General features: G+C 38.0%; 1 protein-coding gene and 1 pseudogene across 5 annotated transcripts in view; both read left to right on the top strand.

Moving 5' to 3' along the window:
- The window catches only part of BRAF (B-Raf proto-oncogene, serine/threonine kinase), a 180,039-nt gene that overhangs the window by 23,209 nt on the left and 141,295 nt on the right, over positions 1–15,535 (top strand). The gene's annotated exons all lie outside the window — the stretch shown is intronic.
- Positions 5,776–5,894, top strand: LOC114211797 (U2 spliceosomal RNA; annotated as a pseudogene).

The raw sequence follows: 15,535 nt of genomic DNA, 5'->3' as shown, positions 1-15,535 counted from the left end.
AGTACCTCATGTAAGTGAAATCATACAGTATTTGTCAGTCTGTATCTTATTTCACTAAGTGAAATGTTTTCAGGATCCATCCATGTTATGACATATATCAAAATAACTGCCAAACTGTTTTCCCACAAGTATTCCATTTACATTCCCACCACCCATCATCAGGATTCCAATTGCTCCACATCCTCACCAGCACTTGCTATTTTCCTTTTCCTTTCCTTGGATTATAGTTACCCTACTGGGCACGAATTGGTATCTCATTGTGAATTTTGTATTAATGTTATTCTTAGTGGAAGTTCCTCAAAAACTAAAAGAATTACCGTAGGACCCAACAGTTCCACTTCCAAGTATATATACCTATAAGAATAAAAAACAGACTTGAATAGATACTTGCATACTGATGCTCTTTGCAACATTATTTATAATAGAGAAAAGGTGGAAACAATCCAAGTGTTTGAATAGATGAATAGATAAAATGTAGTATATACATAAAATGGAATATTAGTCATAAAAAGGAAAGAAGTTCTGGGGCACCTGGCTGGCTCAGTCAGTAGGGCATGCGACTCTTGATCTTAGGGTTGTAGGTTTGAGCCCCATGTTGGGCATGGAGCCTACTTAAAATTAAAAAAGGAAAGAAATTCTGATACATGATATAACATGGGGAAACCTTGAAAACATTATGGTAAGTGAAATAAGCCAGACACAAAAGGACAACTATTGTGTAATTGCACTTACATAAAATATCTAGAATAGAGGTTACCAGGGGCTGGGAGGAGGGGGATTGGGAGTTATTGCTTAATATGAGAAAGGTCAGAATTTATTGTCAAAGGAACCTCGTCTTCTCACATAGTACAAAATTTCTTCTGTAGCATCCCTGACAAATGATTAAGCATTCAATTGAATATCCTTAATAGTAAGGCAGTTTGGTCCTTTGTTAAATATCTTTTTTATTATTATTAAAGATTTTATTTATTAGCGCAAGTGACAGAGAATGAGTGGGGTGGAGGGGCAGAGGGAGAGAGAGAAGCAGACTCAGGGAATACGATGCGGCACTTGATCCCAGGACCCTGGGATCGTGCTCTGAGCTGAAGGCAGACAGTTAACTGACTGAGCCACCCAGGCGCCTGAAATATCTTTATTATTAATAAAGATATCTCATCATGTGAAGGTAAAATATACTTTCTTGAATTTTTGTCTCTAGGTTCTAACATCATCCTTTGGAACAGCACAGGACAATCTGTCTCTTCCTTCTATCTCAGATCCTTACCCTCTCACTATTTGACATGCACACACACCCCCTTTAGATGTTTCTTTGACACTGGTTACTTGATGTTTGCCTTTAAGTGTATCCAGGCCATCCTATCCAAAACCAAATACCTTCCCTGACTCTGATACCCTTTTGAGCTTTTTTTTTTTCTTTCTGGTTACTGACTACCTGTCTTAGGCATTCAGACCTTACTTCTTGAAAGTCAGTCTTCCATTTCTTACTGCACAACTGAATCTGTTCTTTCAGAGACCACTATGCATCCTTAACAGTCAGGCTACCCTCTGAGCTGGTATTTCCATCCTGCATTTCCAATGGTCTCTTGAGTATTTTACCTTAATGTCTCACTGACATCACGAAGACAGTAAGTCCTAAACTGAATTAGTTATCTTTCCCTTTAAATTACTTCTTCTCCTCTTGTAATATTTTCCACTTACCATAATTTATACTTGAAACCCCAGAGCATCTTTCATTTCGCCTGTCTCCTTACTTTTCTGTTGCAGAGCCCTCATGATTGGGATTCCTGCTCCTATAGCTAGCTCATCCCTTCCTGCATATAAGATTATAACTAGAGGGGCGCCTGGGTGGCTCAGTCATTAAGCGTCTGCCTTCGGCTCGGTCAAGCCCCGCATTGGGTTCTCTGCTTGGCAGGGAGCCTGCTTCTGCCTCTCCCACTCCCCCTGCTTGTGTTCCCTCTCTTGCTGTGTCTCTGTCAAATAAATTAAAAAAAAAAAAAAAAAAGATTACAGCTAGAAAGCACCATCTGTGAACCACAAAATGGGTCCTCACCAAACACCAAATCTGCTGGCACCTTGATCTTGGACTTCCCAGTCTCCAGAACCGTGACAAATAAATTTATTTTGTTTGTAAGCTACCCAGTTCCTGGTATTATTTTTATAACAGCCCGAATGAATAAAGACCGCTGCTTTTCTTACTGAGGCTTATGAGACTCTGACCTCCAGGTCAGTAAGGACTGTCAGTCACTACAGTATTCCTGATGCCCATTACATCATGTGACACTAATATTAGACTGTTATAAACTATGTGTCAAGAGGGTGATTTACTTTTAGAATTAGATGATAATGCATGTAAGCATTCAGTGTAGTTTTGTGCCCAACACATAGAAGCTACTCAATAAATGGTGGTCCTTTTCCTTATCAGACAGTTGGTACTTTACTTTCATTGGAACGTTATTCATTTGCTTAATTAAAAATAAATCTTGAGCTCCTTTGTGCTGGTTGTGTGGTAGGTGCTGTGATACAGAAATGATCATCTCTGTCCTCAAGGAGGTTACAGTCTAGTGGTAGGAGCAAATAAATCAGGAATTAAGGACATTGTATTGTGTTTAAAGTATGCCGCTAGTACAGAGAAATCACAGAAGAGGAGCACATAATTCAAAATGAGCTTAAGGGATGGAGGTCAGAAAGATTTCCGGGGAAAGGAGATACTTAAAGTGAATACTTTAAATATTTAAGATATTTTAAATATCTTAAGATACTTTAAATATTTAAGATGTACAAGCCTTTATAAAAAAGGGTAATTACACTTTATTTACATACAGGAAGACCTAAATAAATGAAGGTACATATTGTATACTAAGAATAAATTGGAAGGGGTGGGGAGGGGCGGGGGGGAGGGGGGCTGGGAAAGTGGAGGCCGCGCTGCCGCCAGGTCTCCGGCCTTGAGGGCTTGGGCTTGCAGTGGCAGTGGTGGCCGCAAAAGAAAAAAAAAATGAATGAATTGGAAGACTAAGTATGGTAAAAATGTCAGTTTTTTGCAAATTGATCAGTAGATGTATTGAAATCCAAATGCCTTTAGGTTTTTCTTTGGAACTTGACAACTTGATTAACAGTTTGTATGGAAGTAAAAAAAGGCAAGAATTGAAGAATTATTAAAGAACGGTAAGATAAGACTTCCTTAATCCATTTTTTCAGTCAACAGATTTGAATGCTTGCTACATGTGAGGCACTGCTGGGCCCTGTTTATTACCTTAGTGAACATGAGACATGACTCTTAACCCAAAGATCCATTTCTAGTGACATCTAAGATTTTTAATATACCACTTCGTAAAATATCAGATGAGTGCCAGGACTACCAAGAGACTTATCACTGTAATTTTACTACCTGATATTTATATTTAAAATTATTCCTGATTATGGGGTGCCTGGGTCGCTCAGTCAGTTAAATGTCGGACTCTTGATCTCAGGGTTGTGAGTTCAAGCCCCACATTGGGCTTCACACTGGGCATGGAGCCTACTTAAAAAAAAATTCCCAGTTGTGTATGTTTTTTCTTTATACTCTTTTATTAATTTTAATTTAACAGTAGGAAGCTTAGAAGTAGGCAGGTTTTACTTTAAATAGATCCTTAAGAATGTCAATTGGATTACAGCCTCCAAAGGGAGGGAGGATCTGCTTCTGAATGATGCCTTGAGCAATTATGCGACCTTGGGGAGTGAATGAGGGAGGGTGACTTTGAGGGTCCCACAGGCCTGGGTTTTGAGGCCTAGCCTGTGTGTCAGGTGTCTGAGGAGCCCACAAAAAGAAAAGGGAAGATGAATAATAAAATGACAGGTGAACTGAAATAGTTTGCTAATGAATTTTATACGCTTATGTGGAGGTATGTGGGTGAATACGAGCTGGTGAATTAGTTGGGAAAGGATATACTTGTTTGGAACACTTGCTTACTATATTAAATGAATTTGAACTCCCTCTTACTGTGCACAAAAATCAATTCCTAGTAGATTGAAGGTTAAATACAAAAAGACAAACTCAGAAAGCTTTTTAAAATTTTTTATTTTATTTTTTAAAAAAGATTTATTTATTCCTGAGAGAGACAGAGAGGGAGTAGCAGAGGGAGAGGGAGACAAGCAGACTCCCCACGGAGAAGGGAACCCAACAGGGAGCCCAACAGGGAGCTTGATCCCAGGACCCCGAGATCATGACCTGAGCTGAAACCAAGAGTCAGACACTTAACCTACTGAGCCACCCAGGTGCCCCTGAAAAGCTTTTTTTTTTTTTTTTTTTTAAGGAGCATACTTTTATAAGCTCAAAGCAGGGAAGGGTTTCTTAAGACTGAAAACACCAGGGGCACCCGGCTGGCTCAGTTGGTTGAACATCTGACTCTTGGTTTCAACTCAGATCATGATCTTGGGGCCCTGGGATTGAGCCCCATGTTGGGCTCTGCACTCAGCGGGGAGTCTGCTAGCTCTCCTTCTCCTTCTGCTCCCTACCCCCCCCCCCCACACACTGTCTCTTTCTCTCTCTCAAATCTTTAAAAAAACCTGAAAACCGTAAAAATTAATAAATTTGACTACATTGAAAATAGAAACTTCTATTTATTAAGACCCCCCCCCCCCAAGAGGCGGAAAAGACCAAGGTACAGAATAAAAGATATTTGTAATATACAGGTATTAATTACCTATGGCTGTGTAATAAGTTATCCCAAAATTTAGCAGCTGAAAACAGTAAACATTTATCTTACAGTTTCTGTGGGTCAGGAATCTGAGAGCAGCTTTGCTGGGTGGTTCTGGCTTCTGGTCTCTCAAGAGGCTGAAGTCAAGGTGTCAGTCACTTAGGTCTGTAGTTGTCTCAAGGCTGGACTGAGGGAGACTCTCCCTCTGTGCTTCCTTATGTGGTTGTGGCAGGAGTTTCAGAAGATCCACATCCAAATTCACTCACATGGTCCTCTTTACAGGGTCACCTCACAGAGTGGCAGCTGGGTTTTTCCAGAGTGAGAGAGACTTCCAAGCATGGAGGCCACAAATAACTTAATCTTGTTACCTACCAAAACATAGAATGAGTGGACAAGTGGTATGAAGTATATACCTAAAGAAGTATGAATCACTAAGACAAAGACATAATACCAAATAGAAAAAAGGGCAAAAAACCGGAGCAGGCATTTGAATTAAAAAAAAAAAAAGTGGTAATAAGCATATGCAAAGATCATTAATCTTATCAACAGGAAAATAGAAATTAAGACCATGGGAGACCATTTTATACAGATTAAATTGGCAGAAATGAAACATTTGAACAGCATCGAGCATTGGTGAGGATATGGAGCAGTGGGAGCTCTTCCACTGCTGGTGGGAGCATAAATTAGAAGAACCACTTTGGAAAGTAGTAGGCTGTTCTACAACTAGCAACACCACTCCTGGGTATTTAACCTAGACCAGTGGTTGTCAAACTTGAGTGTGCATCAAAATCCCCTGGAGGGATTGTTAAAACGGACTGCTGGGCCCCACCCCCAGAGTTTCTGATTCAGTAGGAATGGGGTGGAGCCTGATAGTTCCAGGTGATGCTGGTGCTACTGGCCCAGGAATCATAATTTGAGAACCAGCCATTGCCCTAGAGAAAATCTGTGACTATGTGGACTAGGAGGCATGTGGATATGACTCTTCATAGCAGCATTATTCATTTTAACTCCAAAATACAAAGAAAAAATTTCAAATGTCCATCAGCAGTGGATTATATAGGTAAATCATGGTGTATTCACTTATGGAATAAAAATTTGGTTCATCACTTCTTGGCCTTTTGGCTAAGATCAAGTGTAGTATTTGTTCTTATTAGTTTAATAAAAACTTAGTTCAAATAGAGCAGGAAAAAACAGCTCCTTCACCAATGTGTATGATCCCACAAACATATTAGTCAAACATTAGAAGTCACAAAAATTTAAATGCAACATGCTTCTATTTATAAAAAGTTCAAAGACATGGAATTAACTGTATTGTTTAAGAATACAAATGTAGGTACAGAATTATAAGGAAAATCAAGAGAATAATTATCACAAAAGTGAAGAGTAATAGTGATTACCCCAGGAATGGCAGACAGTGGATGAGAAAGGACACGTGGGAGGCTTTTAAGTTACTGGCAGTGCTGTTTCTTAACTTTACAGTCATTCTTTAGACTGTGGATATGTTTTATAAACTCTTCTCTACATAATTATATAATAAAATTTATCATATTTTAATTTAAATATGTTTTATAGATGAAGAAACTGACACTTGGGAGTTAAGTACTTTGTCCAAGATTACAGAGCTAATAAGTGTCAGAGCTGATTCTGATTTTAAAGCTTGTGCTCTAAACTATTATGCTATACCATATATTTTCACAAGGGCCATAAGAATTAGATACTGTAATTCCCATTTTGTAGACAAAACAGTAGGTTTAGAAAAGTTATGCAACTTGGCTAGGGGTACATTGCTTAAGTGGAGGATCTGGGATTTGGACCCAGGCACTGTGATTACAGAGGCCATGCTCTTAACCACCATGCTAATTGGAGCCTCCTCACTTACTGTTGTATCACGTACAGTTACTCTTGCAGTTTGTTAACCACAATTGACAGCTCATGTTGTTTTCTTTATATTTTTGGAGCCTTGACTGGTTTCCTACTGATGGTTTTCAATCTGGATTATTATCTTGAATCAATTTAATACCCTGGGTTGTGCTTGTCCTAGAGAATAAAACATTCCTTTCTTTCTTTTTTACAATGTTATTTATTTATTTGAGAGAGAGCGTGCACGAGCAGAGGGGAGAGGGAGAAGCAGACTCCCCGCCAAGCAGGGAGCTTGATGCGGGACTTGATCCCAGGACCCTGGGATCATGACCTGAGCCAAAGGCAGACGCTTAACGACCAAGCTACCCAGGCGCCCGAGAATAAAACATTTCTTTACCAGATTCTTTTAGCTAGGAATTTAAATTAGAATTTTGATACACTCTACTTATGTCAATGTACTGATACCTCTTTATTAGCTTTTGTTGTTTGAATCTTCAGACTTTAAAATTTTTTATATTATCAGTAAAATTCATTACCCCCACTACATGTCTGTCTGTCTTATAAATCACGTGTGTTCTGTACAAAAATAAATTTTTAAAAACTAAGCTAAAAATGAAAGGAATTTTGATGGTTTTGTTTATCTTTAGCTAACATCTCAGGCCATTACACCCTTATGGCAAGATTCATCATTAATGATAGTGGATACGAATCTGTGTTTTGAATAATCTGGATAATTTTTTAAAACTGGCTAGTTTCTTGTCAGATCTGATTAGGTCAGGATTTCTCAAACTGGGCACTGTTGAGAAATAAAGTCCAGACATTTTGGCCTGGATAATTCTTGGCTTGGGGAGCTGTCCTTTGCATTATAGGATGTTAAGCAGCATCCCTGGTTTCTCCCTACTAGGTGCCAATAGTACCCTCGCCTCAATTCTAACAATCAGAATATCTTCAGACACTGCCAAGAGTCAGCCCTGGTTGAGAACCACTGGATCAGATCATTGTTTTAATCCTGTATTGTGGCTGCCAAACAGCTTGTACTAGGAGCACACATGTCAGCTTTGCCTTTTTCTCTAGCAGCAGTAGTGTTAGGTTCAGTAGGAGGTTTGAGATTTTTTGGTATGAGTTCCTTTCAAGCCTCATGTCTGTTTCATAAGGTTTACTTTAGTTAAAACTAGATAATAACCATACATTTACTTAACTCAGTATTTAAGTCGTAGCGTGTCACAATAAGACAAATGTGCAAAGAAGAATGAGAACACCACCACCATCAAGCGTTCTGCCGTGTGGAATGGCAGGTCTTCCACATACCTCTTAACTGTATCTAACATATCTGTCTATTAACCCTAAGTGAGGGTGGCTCTGTAAATATTAAATATGAAAAATCTGAATTTTTCTTAATTTTCTTGATGAATACATTACTAAATAATGTCTGCCTACAACCCTAATAAAGAGTCTCCTGTGTGCCCTCATAGGTGTAAATCATGCATTTGGCCATCACGTTGTAAATTACTATTCATTTTCCATCATTTCAACTATAGTATTCAAAAGGGGAAAATAATTTAAGTTCTCTTAACTGACTTACACTTCTCCAACTCATCAGGTTAACTGATAGTTCCCATTTAAAAAAGTATTTGCTGTCAGATTTAAGTGTGGGTTATAGTTAAAGGAAGATCCCTTGCCCTACATCAAGGATTGGAGAATGTTCATTTTACAGTTTTAAGTAAAATAGGTGTTTAAGATTCTATCATTGCTTATGATTCTCTGATTTAATGAACCTGTTCAGTTAACCAACCACCAGACTTTATTACATTGAATAAAGGGGTTTCTTTTGTACCCACTTCAGTATTACAATTGTGGTGATTTACTTTGTGAAGTTGGAATTATAGTTTCTCTACTTTTCTGGTCATCCAAACTCATAGCTATATTATATGAAAAGTTTTAAAACTTTCTCTTATGGAATGGCCATTTACTCTCTCAGAACAACCTTAGCTTCCTCCTTGATACCTTACAGGATTATTGTGAGGATATTAAATCTATCAGCAGTAGTTCAGACTCTCATTACTTCTTGCCTATAATTGTGGCATGCTTTTAATGGTACTTTTTGCCTCCAGTGCCTCTCTGGCTTGTTAGTTAACCTAAACATTGTTGCCAGAGTAAACATCTAAACTATATGTCTAATCAGATCAAAAGCCATTTATAACAATAAAAACTGCAATTTTTAAAAAAAATTACTATATGTGCTGGCTTAGATGTGGTCTCTATAATCAGGAGACATCCATTAAACAAATTATAAAAAAAAATATGTACACACACACACACACAAATTCTGAATTGTGATTATGTGCCCAAGGAAAAAATACCAGGTACTGTTAATGTGCATCCAGTATAGACTGGGGGAGAGTGATCGGGATAGGCCTCTCTGAGGAAGTGAGATCGAAAGATCTCTTCTATCTGGAAAAGCTGTGTTTGTTTGGAAAGTGCTTGGTAGAATTTTCCAAGAAGAAAAAATAGCTTGTGTAAAGGCTTTCCTGCTGGAAGGTCAGTGTTGTTGAGTTTATTGAGTAAGGGATGGGAAGAATAGTGCCTGATAAGGCAGGAGGTAGGTATTGTGGCATCATTTAGGATCTTGTAATCTGTGCTAAGAAGTTAAGGTTTTATTTTGAGTCACTGGGGAGCCATTAAAAGGTTTAAGCAGGGAAAGTGATGTGATCAGATTTGTGTTTTAGGGATTTCACTCTGACTGTGGAGAATGGATGAGAGAGGAATGGGAATAGGGCAAAAGAAATGGGGAAACCAGTTAAGATGCCTTTGTAAGTAGGGGTGCCTGGATGGCTCAGTTGGTTAAGCATCCGACTCTTGATTTAGGCTCAGGTCATGATCTTGGGGTCATGGGATTGAGCCCCAAGGCTGGTTCTGCGCTTGATGTGGAGTCCGCTTGTCCCCCTCCCTCTGCTCCTCTCCCAGCCCACCCCCAGCTCTCTGTCTCTCTCTCTCTCTCTCTCTCTCTCTCTCTCTCTCTCAAGTATATAAATAAATTTTTTTAAAGATGCTTTTATAAGTAGTAGTCCAGGGAGAAAGGATAATAGTTTAGAGTAATGACAGTAAACAAAATAACACACAAAATTATGATCTCGTAAAACCATTACAATAGCCTTGTGAAGTATGAGCAGAGTAAGATTTGGAATAAACATATCCAAGCCCATCTAGTAAATAGTGGTATAAGGAATTTAAACCATGGATGTTGACCATTTGGCTTTTGTCTCTAAAACAAAAGCCAGCTGTGCCTGGGTGGCTCAGTCGTTAAGTGTCTGCCTTCAGCTCAGGTCATGATCCCAGGGTCCTGGGACCCCCGCATCCAGCTCCCTGCTCCGCGGGAAGCCTGCTTCTCCCTCTCCCACTCCCCCTGCTTGTGTTCCCTCTCTCGGTGTGTCTCTCTCTGTCAAATAAATAAATAAAATCTTAAAAAAAAAAAAGCCAAATTTCATTGAAGATTTTTCAGCTTACCTTTATTACCTTTATGTCCTCCTAAACTCTTACCTATGCTGTAGCCAAACCATACTATTAAAAGACTTATTAGGAACATAACTTGTACCTAGGTGCCACTGATGATTGTTTACTGTGGCTGCAATACTCTTATACCCACCCACACCCACCTACCTTCAACAAAATTCTAACTATCCTTTAGGATCCAAGTCAAATAGGAAGTCTTCCAAATTTGCTTCCAGACACATATTATCCATTTACCCTCTTTTAATCACAGTAGTTTCTTTATATTATTATAGTATGATAACTCAGTAGATATTTTTGTGACGACTATGTGTTGGGCAAAATGTGTAGACATCGTGGACATATTCATGTACAAAAACAGTCACTATGGAACCTGTAGTCTAGAGATAACAGACCTTGAACAAAATCTGTGCACACAAATGTAATTATAAATTTTTGAAAGGTGCTATGAAGGAATAGTAAAGGATGCCTTGAAGGGTCCTTGAGTTCAAAACTACTTTCTTTTCTTTTTTTTAAGATTTTATTTATTTCTTAGAGAGACAGCGAGAGAGGGAACACAAGCAGGGGGAGTGGGAGAGGGAGAAGCAGGCTTCCCGCTGAGCAGGGAGACCGATTTGGGGCTCCATCCTAGGACCTTGAGATCATGACCCAAGCTGAAGGCAGACGCTTAATGATTGAGCCACCCAGGCGCCCCTCAAAACTATTTTCATAATACTAAGACGTTGTTTGCCTTTTCACTCTGATTCTCTCATGAGTATCCAGTGATAAAATGTGTGAGTGCAACAGACTGAATGCAGAAGATAAGAGAATTCAGATGTCTTCTGTTAACACAGATATTAATGATACTATAAAAAATATAGGAAATAGCACTTTTCATTATTTTGTTGTTTTGGAAAATGTAATTATTTTTTTCATAAAAAGTAGATCAGTTGAGTTAATGCGTTTGTGTGTAATTTTTAAATGAATTAAAAATAAAAATTTCTTGGGGTGCCTGGGTGGTTTAGTCGGTTAAGTGTCTGCCTTCAGCTCAGGTCATGATCCCAGGCTCCTGGGATCGAGCCCTGCATCGGCCTCCCTGCTCAGCCCCTCTCACTCTGCCTGCCGCTCTGCCTACTTGTGCTCTCTCTCTCTCTATGTCATTTAAATAAATAAAATCTTTAAAAAATAAAATAAAAATTTCTTGGTTATAATTTTTAATATGATAAACATTGAAAGCTATAACCTACATGAATAAAAGCTCTGAAAAGTCCTCCATAATTTTTAAGATTATAGAGGGATTCTGAAACCAGGAAGTTTAAGAAGGAGCTTCTGGCTGGCTTGGTGGGTAGAGCATGCAACTGGATCTTGTAGTTGAAGGTTCAAGCCCCATGTTGGTTGTAGATACTACTGAAAAATAAAATCTTGGAAGGAAGAAAGGAAGGCAGACAGAAAGGCAGAGAGAGAGAAAGAGAGAGAAAGAAAAGAAAGGAAAAGAAAAAAAAACTAGGAAGTTGAAGAACTTCTATAATGGGGAGCTGACTTAAATTGGGGTCTTCTAGAGAAGTAAAAGATAGCTTATGTCTCCTTTTAAACTGTTATCTAAAAAGTAGAGTGATTATCTCCATGTCTCCAAAGCCTGTCGTTTTTTGCATATAATAGATATGTTGGTTAAATTCTGTTTTATTGTCAAGGTCTACTGTAGATGGTCATTGAATTTGTGATTTGTTTGAAGCCTTTATTGAAGATACCATCTTTATTTCTTATTACTGTGCGAGATGGATCTGGATTCCAATCCCTCTTGGTGTGAATTTGGGCAAGTTACTTAACCTTAATGAACCTTACCACTCATTTATATAATGGAATACATACTATCTTACTGTGTTGTAATGATTAAATGAGCCAGTGTATATAACCTGACAGGCACAGAACATGCAATAAAATGGCTATCTTTTTATTTTACATACATATATTTTGGATTAGTTCTAGTTAGTAGGCAAAGAGGTCTGTGGATAAATCAGTATATAATTAAGTAATCACCATTCGAGTATATATAGTAGTTTGTCAGGAAGGGAAAAAGCCAAAATAATTCATTGTGTGGTTATTCATCTTTAGAAAAGGGAACTGAAACAAAATGTGGGCTTAGAATTGTTTAGATAAAAGTAACTCCAGTACATTGTAAGGGTAGGGACAAAGTTTTATGTGTCTGGCACTCCCAACAGTGCCTCACATTTACTGAGTATTTAAACAACGTTAAATAGCTAGAAATACCTAAAAACATTTTTAGAAGCCTTGAAAAAATGTGTACCATAGTTTAAAAAGGTCAGGTCTTAAAATATCTCACACGGCTAACTGGAGAAGTAAATAAAGGAACCTGGAGGAAAAACAGAATTGCCTTGGGGGGATAAAATGGCATTATAAGATGTGACTAAACAGGATCTAATAAGATGGTACAGAAGGGCATCTTGTGGTAGATTCCAAATGTAGTGGTTAAAATCTGAACTATATTAAAGGTAGGCTTCTTAAGATCACAGTGCAGAATGTTTGCCAAGGATGGCAAGGAAATAGGAAGATCAAGTGACTGCTTTGCTTTGCTTTTCTTAGCATAGAGATAGAGGAAAATTATCCTTTATGTGTTCTCTTTCGAAGCAGGTGGTTCAGTTGTGCTTAAAAGAAAGAAAAAAACAGTATGGTGACAGGTGGTAGCTTCACTTGTGAACATAGCATAATGTATAAACTTGTCAAATTGCTATGTTGCATACCTGCAACTAATGTAACATTGTGTGTCAACTATACTCAAAAAAATTAAGGAATTCCTTATTTGAGATAAAAATCAACAAAGTTGACTAAAGCAACACAGAGGTTTGTGTCTAGAACTTGCTTATATTTTAAATAGAAAGGGTTGTAGACATTCTGTTCTTTTTACAGCAAGTAGAATGTTTTACAGGAATTACATGTGTAATTATCTCATTTCTTGTTTGAATATTTTTATCAATTTAAGGTTTATTTGAGTTTTCATAGATTATTAAGGTGTATTACCTCCACAGCTGTGATCTTTGAACTTGAGATGTCCTTTGTTTTAAGAGCAAACGAAAAGTATGTTGCTATTTACGTTTGCTATTTAAGTGGATGCTTCTATTATGCAATCAGTACCAGCAGTTGGTTGTTAATTGAAGATGGTTAAAGTGGAAAAATTTTTAAGGAAATTAAGATATAAATACCATATTTTAATTTAAAACATAAAAAATGTATTGTCCTATGCCTATATTTTGACATAGGGCCAAAGCCTTTGAGTGGAGTTCCATGTGTTTTTGCATGTGTCAACCATACTTAAAATGCATTATCCACAATTTCCTGTTTTCTTTTTACTCTAATCATCTGTGAGTTCAGTGAACAAATCATTGGAGATTCTAGGAGAGAGATGATGGTCACTTGGACTAAGGTGATAGCAGGACAAGTGGTAAGAAGTAATCTGATAAAGGATATATTTCAGACATGGAGCCAGGAGAATTTTCTCTGGAATGAATTCCCAAATGTATAAATTTCAGAGACAAACTAAAAAAAAGAATCTACGGCTAAGAACCGAATTTCTGTTCTATAAGATCAAGTAAGATCTTTTTTCTTCATATCCAGGATTCAGTCTTCTAGTGAGTTTCATTGGCACTACCTTTGAAATGTATCTTGAACCGCTGTACCACTTCTCACTACTTCCATTGCCACCACCTTAGTCTTAGCTACTTTCATCTACCTAGTTACCCAGTTTGTTTTCCTGTTTGTCTGCAATATCCTTCTAAATGGTTTTGCCGCCTTACATTCTCTTCTCTACATAGCAATGGGAGTGATCATTTAAGATGTAATTTATGTTACTTCTTTACTTAGAAAACCACACTTAAGGGGAGCCTGGGTGGCTTGGTCAGGTTGGTTAGGCATCTGCCTTCGGCTCAGGTCATGATCCCAGGGTCCTGGGATCCAGTCGAGTCAGCCTGCTTCTCCCTCTCCTTCTGCTCTGTCCCCCTCCCCCACCCTTCATGCTCTCTCTCAAATAAATAAAATCTTAAAAAGAAAAGAAAACCATTTTCATTTAAAACGGAACTAGACTTTTTAATTATGATTTTCAAGGTCTGTGTAATCTGGCCCCTGCCAGCCTCTGTCACTTTATCTTCTAAACTAGTGATTCTCAAAATGTGGAGATAGCCAGAGGCCCCCAAGGCTCTTTCCAAGGATCCACAGGGATATAAAAAATACCAAGATGTTATTAATATAAAATATACCAAGATGTTATTTAATTTTTAGTTGGATTTTCATGAGTGTAAAATGGAGTTTCCAGTTGTTCACTGATGTGTGGTTATTGCTACAGATTACTGCAGAAATATACTAGAGACCAGCTTCTTCTATTAAGCTAGTCATGAAAAAGAATTGTAAAGATGTAAAACAGTGTCATTTGGGGCGCCTGGGTGGTTCAGTCATTAAGCGTCTGCCTTCGGCTGAGGTCATGATCCTGGGGTCCTGGGATATTAGCCCTGCATCGGGCTCCCTGCCCGGCGGGAAGCCTGCTTCTCTCTCTCCCACTCCACCTGCTTGTGTTCCTCTCTCGCTTCTCTCTCTTTCAGATAAATAAATAAAATCTTTGGGGGAAAAACAGTGTCATTCTTCTCACTAATTTTTGTTTGTTTGTTTTGGACAGTGTACTTAAAAAATGTTACGTAGTGGATTTCTTATTAAATTAATAGTTTGATAATTTCTCAGTCTTTCTTGTATGGCAACTATCAATAGATATAGCCCACATAACCAAAAGCTTTTAGAGATCCTCAATAATTTTTAAAAGTGTGAAGTGATCCCAAGACCAAGAAGTTTGAGAACTGTTGTTTTGCACTATCTGCATTTTCTTAACACCAGCTACATTGGCTTTTCTGTATTTTGCGATCTCCAAGGCACACTTCTAACCTAGGGCTTTTCTCAGTAGTTGCTATTTTTTTCTCTGCCTGAGGGGTATTCTTGCAAGCTTCCTCTGGTCATTCTCCTAGATATCTGTTCAAATGTCATCACCTCTGATAAGACCTTTCTTGACCACAAATTGCTCTTTCTAAAAGAGCCTCTCCTCTGTTCTCTCTCCCTTACCTAGACTGAATTTTCTTCAAAGCATTTATAACTGTTAGAAATTGATATGTTTGTTTTCCTGTTTGTCTGTTCCCCTACCTGAATGTATACTCTGTGCGGGCAGGGATTTTGTTTACTGCTATGTGGCTAGAGCCTAGAATAGTCTTGGGTACATAAGTGATTAATCAGTATTTGACAATGAAAAAGGAAAAATACACAGAAATGGAATTCATGAGTAAAAATGTGAGTGACTTAGAATCTATACTCAGGAAATCTAATATATGAATTAAGGGATTTTTAAAATGAAAAAAAGCAGAGAAATAAAAAACAATAGAAGACTGTATCTCTGAGCTGAAGAAAGACAGAATAACAAGCAAAAGTTACATTTCCTGATGTGATTCCTGAATATCAGGGATACAGAT

The sequence above is a fragment of the Eumetopias jubatus genome, unplaced genomic scaffold, assembly GCF_037043125.1.
Source record: "Eumetopias jubatus isolate StellerSeaLion01/CBP00866 unplaced genomic scaffold, mEumJub1_p1.0 scaffold_14, whole genome shotgun sequence".
Taxonomy (NCBI): Eukaryota; Metazoa; Chordata; class Mammalia; order Carnivora; family Otariidae; genus Eumetopias; species Eumetopias jubatus.
This window is presented reverse-complemented; position numbering and strand designations above follow the sequence as displayed.